General features: G+C 40.1%; 1 non-coding gene across 1 annotated transcript; it reads left to right on the forward strand.

The window, feature by feature from the left end:
- The first annotated feature begins 1,125 nt into the window (after positions 1–1,125).
- trnad-guc (transfer RNA aspartic acid (anticodon GUC)) lies at positions 1,126–1,197 on the forward strand. The gene has a single exon. It is a non-coding gene; the product is annotated as a tRNA-Asp (tRNA).
- Positions 1,198–7,562: the final 6,365 nt, after the last annotated feature.

Genomic DNA, 7,562 nt, shown 5'->3' on the forward strand with positions numbered 1-7,562 from the left:
TTACTTGGATTTCTAGCATCTACAGATTTTCTCTTGTTTTTGAGAAGGAAGTGATTAAGTTAGAGAGGGTATGCAGAAAGAAAGTCTGAGGATGTTGCCCTGATTCAAAGATTTGAGTTATAAGCGGACATTAGATAGGCTGGGCCTTTATCCTCTTCTAGACCATAGGAGGTTGAGGTATGACTTCATAGAGGTATATACAATCATAAGAGCATAGGTAAGGTGGCCACCACTTTTTATTAAGGTAGGGGACTCTAAAACTGCAGGGCTAGAACTTTAAGGTGAGAGGTGAAAGATTTGAAGGGGACCTGTGTGGCATGTTTTTTTCCCCCACACAGATGGTGGTGGGTACATGGAGTAAGCATTTAAAACATTTGGATTTCGGCTGTTGTAAATAAAATAAGTGATAGTCGAGATTGGAATCATGACTATGAGAGCAAAGCGGATAGGGTAGGGTTAAGGAAAGGAAAGGGCTGTGAGTCATTACACTCAAATCAGTGGTTTTTGGAGGTAGCGTGGTTGGTTTTTCATGGTAGCAAGTCTGTTCCAAAGACTTGCTGATGAGGGTGAAGCATTTCTGGGGGTGTTCACCTGGATTGTGCAATTTGTAACTATTTTCTTTGAGGATATCTTAGACTTAATTCCTACAGTTTTACGATTGTGGGATCTAATCTGTGATGTTATCTGAGCCCCAATATTCTGCAAGCATTTTCTGTGTGGAAGATATCAGTCAATTAATTATAAGACCTTTTGATTATTTTAAATAATATAAACGGCAAAGAATCAACATTCAGATTCAACTCAATATTTAATTAAAATACTGACAGGAGACTGCAGATGTTGGAATAAATAACTTATTTTATCTGCCGATTAAATGGATTTACTTCTATTTTGATAATTAAATTTTCCTGGAGTTCATTGCTGGCTTAACAAAGTTCAACAAAAACATGAATTCGTCCTACCTCAGGCACTTCAGCATTAAGAACTTCGATCTAACATCCCGCTTACAGCAAAAAAATTATCAGTGATTTGATCTATTGAGTATACCAAAACGAAATGAAGAACTATTTCATACACTATATAAATCTAGTTTATATAGCGTATGATGCCAACTTGTTAGCCAGTTCCTCGTTAGTATAGTGGTTAGTATCCCCGCCTGTCACGCGGGAGACCGGGGTTCAATTCCCCGACGGGGAGTTCTGACTGTTTTTAAAATAAAGAGCTTTCCTGTTTATTTACGAACTGGATGGTGAGAAGTCCGTAGTAAAATTTATTTCACAACTATTTATGGTCAATTTCATTTTTCTGAAACGGAGGTTAATGGTAGATACCATCACGCAAAGTCTAACGACCTCTTGCATTCATTGTTAGTTATCTACAACTGTTACGTTCCGTGACAATTTACGATTGATCCTAAATTTGAAACAAATTTGGCTATACCTATGCACATTTTCCCATTCGCAGCTGCTTTGTATTTAGAGCCGAGGGTGTACAAGTGTGGTTCTGAGGAATATAGGCAAGGATGGTGGTGTTTACTTGGGAACAAAGAACACATGATGAAGTTTAAATAGAGTTATATAATGTTATAAGCTCAGACAAGGGTGAACAGAAATAATGTATTTCCCTTTGCAGAAAGGCTGGAAGGGGTCAGCATGCATTGATGGGACTAAGTGGGAGAAGGAATTAAGTGGGATAGGTCATACAAATTAGGGTGTATGGACAAAAAGTGTGCTGGATATAGAAACCTTTATCACACTTGGTAACATGTATCTAGATAATCACTTGAAAGAGGCTTTTAATAATCTGGAAGTTGATCAGAAGTTAGAAAGTCAAGTTTGTTTTATCTATTTTTGGCCAGCATTGACGTGTTGGAGTGAATGGCCTCCTACATTCTAAATGAGAATTCATCTTTGCACAAGTCAGCAAATGCACAATACAGTGTTTTTTTTAAATCACATAGTAACTTGAAAAAAATAGTTCAATATAGGACAGCAGCAGCTTAACACAATTACTGCGACCAAGATAATTTCTCTTAAAATCCAATATTTAAAATTGACATAAGGGAACACAGACAAGTGAATTACCATGCTGGTAATGTTATTGTGATCAAAGCTCTGCAAAGCAGAATGGTACATCATCTCAAAAGAGAAATTCACAGAATAGTGCAGCTTCACATTATGAGAATGGATATGTTGTAGGGTTCCAACAATATCAAAGAAATGTACAGAAACACAGAATGTTAAAGTAACTCAGCAGGTCATGCAGCATCTATGGCAATGAATAAACAGTCGATATTTCAGGCAGAGACCCCTTCTTCAGGAATGTACAACACAAGAAGGCTCCCTTTCCAATCAGGTCCACACTCAAGATTAAAAAGGTAGAACTTCACTGCAGTTTTTCAGAGTTGAACTGCAACCAATCACTACGAGGGATTCATTAGAAGGGGCGAATAAAAATCAAATCAAATCAAGTTTAATTATCATTTAAAACATACATAGATACTGCTGAATGAGACAGCATTCCTCGGGGCCCAGGGTGCAAAATATTCAAAATAGCAAGCAAACATTCAAAAATAGTGAGTAACATAATTCAAAATATCGAGCAATGAAGCATATGCTGGGAATGAAAGGGTTTTCATATGAGGAACGTTATTAGCTCTGGGTCTGTACTTTGTGGTATTTAGAAGGAGGAGAGGGGATCTCATTGAAACTTTTCAAGTATTGAAAGGCCTAGATAGAGTAGATGTGGAAAGGATGGCTGAAAGACGGCCATAGTTGGGAGCATAACATCAAAGGATATACTTTGTGTTGAAAGGACAGACAGGAAGGCCAAGGCAGTGGTATGGCTCTGTTGGTAAGTGATGGAATTACATCTTTAGAAAAAGGTGACATAGGGTCAGAGAACGTTGAATCTTTGTGGGTGGAATTAAGAAACTGCAAGGGAGAAAATACTGGGAACATAATGACCTCCAAATAGTAACCAAGATGTGGGGTTGAGATTGCAAAGGGAGCTGGAAAAGGCATGTAACAAAGGTAATAACACAATTGTAATGGGGGACTTCAATATGCAAGGGGATTGGGAAAATCAGGTTGGTGTTGGATTGCAAGCGAAAGAATGTGTTGAATGCCTACAAGATGGCTTTTTAGAGCAGCTTGTTCTTAAGCTACTCGTGGAAAGGCTTTCTTAGATTGGGTGTTGTGTAATAACTCAGATCTTTATTAGGGAGCTTAATGTAAAGGAACCCTTAGGAGACAGTGATCATAATATGATTGAATTCATTCTGCATTTTGAGAGGGAGAAGTACAAGTCACATTAATCAGTGGAATAAAGGGAATTACAGAAGCATGAGAGAGAAGCTTGCCTGGCTGGATTGGAGGAAGATCCTGGTGGGGATGACAGCAGAGCTGAGATAGGTGAAGTTTCTGGGAATAGTTCACAAGGCGCAGGATAGATATGTCCCACAATGGAAGAAGTTCTCAAATAGCAGGGGCAGGGAACCGTGGCTGACAAAGGAAGTTAAAGACTGCATAAAAGCCAAGGAAAGGGCATATAAAGTAGCAAAAGTGAGTGGGAAGTTGAATGATTGGGAAGCTTTTAAGATCCAGCAAAAGCCAACTGAAAAAGCTAAAAAGGGAAAAGATGAAATATGAGGGCGGACTAACCAATAATATAAAGCAGGATAAGTTTTTTCAGTTATATAAAAAGTGAAAGGGAGGTGAGAGTTGATATTGAACCAATGGAAAATGATACTGGTGAGGAGGTAATGGGGGACAAAGAACTTAATGAGTACTTTGCATCTGCCTTCACTGTGGAAGGCACTAGCAATGTGCCAGAGGTCTGTGGGTGTTGGTGAGCAAGAGGGAGTGCCATTGCTATTACAAAGGAAAAAGTGCTAGGCAAACTCAAAGGTCTTAAGGTGGATAAGTCACCTGGACCAGATGGATTACATCCCAGGGTCCTGAGAGGGGTTGCCGAAGAGATAGCAGATGCCGAAGAGATAGATCATAAAGATGTTTATGATCTTTAAAGAATCACTCGATTCTGGCAAGGTCCCAGATAACTGGAAGATTGCAAATGTCACTCCACTCTTTAAGAAGGGAGGAAGGCAAAGAAAGGAAATTATAGGCCATAAAGCCTAGCCTCAGAGGTTGAGAAAGTGTTGGAGTCTATTGTTAAGGATGAGATTTTGGAATACTTGGAGAGTAATGATAAAGTAATTCAAAGTTAGCATGGTTTTTGTAAAGGAAAATCTTGCTTGATGAATCTTTTAGAATTCTTTGAGGAAGTACCAAGCAGGTGGACAAAGAAGAGGCGGTGGATGTCATTTACTTGGATTTTCAGAAGGCACTTGATAAGGTGCCACACACATGGCTGCTTAACAAGATAAAATCCTATGGTGTTAAAGGAAAAATACTGGAATAGGTAGAGAAATGGCTGACAGGCAGGAGGCAGCGAATAGGAATAAAAGGGGCCTTTTCTGGTGACGTGGTGTTCCTCGGGTCAGTAGTGGGACCACTACATTTCACATTGTTTGTCAATGATTTGGATAATAAAATTGATGGCTTTGTGGCAAAGTTTGCGGATGATATGAAGACAGCTGAAGGGGTAAGTAGTGCTGAGGAAGCAATGCAATTCCAGCAGGATGTTGACAAATTGGAAGAATGGACAAAAAAGTGGCAGATGGAATACAGTGTTGTGAAATGTATGATAATGCATTTTGATAAAAGGAACAATAGTGCGGACTATTATCTAAATGGAGAGAAGGTTCAAACATCAGAGGTGCAAAGGGACTTTGGAGTCCTTGTGCAAGATTCCCAGAAGGTGAAGAGATTCCAGAGGAGAGTCACGAGGATTATTCTGGGAATGAAGGAGTTAACATATGAGGAGCATTTGGCAGCTTTGAGCCTGTACTCACTGGAGTTTAGAAGAATGTGGGGGGATCTCATTGAAACCTACCGAATGTTGAAAGGACTAGATAAGGTGGATGTGGAGAGGATGTTTCCTGTGATGGGGATATCCAGAACTAGAAGGCACAGCCTCAAAATTGAGGGGTAACCTTTTAGAACAGAGGTAAGGAGGACCTTTTTTAACCAGAGAGTAGTGAATCTGTGGAATGCTCTACCACAAACTGCGGTGGAGACTAAGTCCGTAGGTATATTTAAGGCGGAAGTTGATCATTTCCTGATTGGTCAGGGCACCAAATGGCTTATTTCTGCTCCTGTGTGTTATCGTCTTATGGTGTTATGGATGTTTCCCATGGTGGTCCTCAGGATAAAGGGGTGTCCATTTAAAACAGATGTAGAAAAATTTCTTCAGCCAATGGGTGGTGAATTTGTGGAATTTATTACCACAGGCAGAGCTTGATAGGTTCTTGACTGGACACGGCATCAAAGGCAAGGTAAAATATTTGGTAAGTTACTATTCTTGTTCTTAATTCTTCATTCCTCATCTATAGGGCATAGTAGTGTACTGAGAATGCTCTAGGGGCAGTGTTCTGTACTGTGTGAGAGATGCATGACTTCTGGGAGACCTCTGGTCTCCTGGATAAGCACATCTGCACCAGATGCACTGAGCAACATCTCCTGAGAGAACGTCACAAGGAACAGGAGCTGCAGCTCCGTGACTTTTGACTCATACAGGAGAATGAGGAGTTAGGATAGGAGTTACAGGGAGGTAATCACCCCTTGGCTGTAGGACACAGGTAACTGCCTGTGCAGAGTACCCCTGTGGGTATATGTCTATTAAGTTCTCAGTCAATCAGGTCACTGTATGTCAAGCAGTAGTAAATCAAGGCAACTGGATCTGCTGTGTTGACTAGGAGACATTTTGCCACTCATCCAAGTGGCTTCTTCTGTTCTTATCCATGATGGGTAGTTTTCCAGCACAGTGACTCAAAAATTTCTATAGTTGTTTCGTGGAGAGCATTCTGACAGGCGGCATCACTGTCTGGTATGGAGGGGATACTGCACAGGACCAAAAGAAGCTGCAGAAGGTTGTAAATCTAGTCAGCTCCATCTTGGACACTAGCCTACAAAGTACCCAGGACATCTTTAGGGAGTGGTGTCTCAGAAAGGCAGCATCCATTATTAAAGACCTTCAGCACCCAGGGCATGCCCTTTTCTCACTGTTACCATCAGGTAGGAGGTACAGAAGCCTGAAGGCACACACCCAGCGATTCAGGAACAGCTTCTTCCCTTCTGACATCCAATTCCTAAATGGACATTGAACCCTTGGACACTACCTCACTTTTTTCAATATATCTTATTTCTGCTTTTTGCACATTTTTGATCATCTATTCAATATATGTAATTGATTTACTTGTTTATTTATTATCATGTTTTATTTTATTTTTTCTCTCTCTGCTAGATTATGTATTGCATTGAACTGCTGCTAATAAATTAACAAATTTCACGTCACATGCCAGTGATAATAAACCTAATTCTGATTCTAAACTCTGTGAGTTGTTTAAAGCCACCTATCAATTACAGTACTTACAATGCAGTCCTAACATCTCTACACAATAGTTTAGACCTCCATTCATGTAAAGATAAGATTAATGACCCTCTCATTACCTTTACTCTTAACGGCCCTCATGTGATTGGCATATCTTTAAATAACTCACAGAGTTTATAAGCCAGAAAATTATCCACCATGGATCAAAACTGAAGAATCTCTTGGATGAGTGGTGAAACGGCTTCTAGACAACACAGCAAGTCCAGTTGCCCTGTCGGTAAACCACTTTAGATACTGTTGAGGGGTCAACCTACTGGGAAGAGCCACAGTGACTCTGGCACTTTCTGATGCTATTGCGCAGAAGAGAAGAGAGGTAAAGGAAACTGCAGTGGTGATAGTGTAGGATGATGTAATTGGAAAAAATGTATATTATTCACAACCACCGATGTTGAGTTGGGGTTTCATTTTAAGAGGCTGGTCTGAAGTGATGATGATAAGGTTTTAAGGTTATTAGGTATAAGGTTTTTGTGTTTAGGTTTTGGAGTTCAATAAAATGTGTTATGGGTTTTGTTAAACATAAAACACCTCTCTTCAGTTTATCTGCAAAAAATCAACATTGGTGACCCCGATGCTGTAGGACAATTCTAGTGTTATTGAACATGTCAGCCAATGCAGTTGCTTTGAAGCTGCCGGAACAAAATTTGAGAACAAAATGCTATCACTTGGTTTGTACAAGCTGAGGCCCAGTTCACTCCGAGAGAAATCTGTGCTGATGACACCAGATTCTACTATATGGTACCATTGCTCAGTAATTCCATGACTGCAAGAGTTGTGAGTCTGCTGGAACACCCACCTGAACACAGTAAATACTGATTGCTGAAACTTGCCTTTTACAGACTTTAGGACTATCAGTGTCTGTGTGCGCCAAGCAGTTGCTCTCCTTGCCCAGCCTCTGCGATGGTAAGCCATCAGAGTTAATGGACCACATCCTGGGAAATCACCATCCTACTTTTATTTTTAAAGAACTCTTCTTATAGCAAATATGTGATCAAGTTCATATAGCCCTCATTAATGCACCCGAGATGAACTCTAAGGAGCCTGCTAAAATG

Source organism: Hypanus sabinus, chromosome 8 (assembly GCF_030144855.1).
Source record: "Hypanus sabinus isolate sHypSab1 chromosome 8, sHypSab1.hap1, whole genome shotgun sequence".
NCBI classification, from domain to species: Eukaryota; Metazoa; Chordata; class Chondrichthyes; order Myliobatiformes; family Dasyatidae; genus Hypanus; species Hypanus sabinus.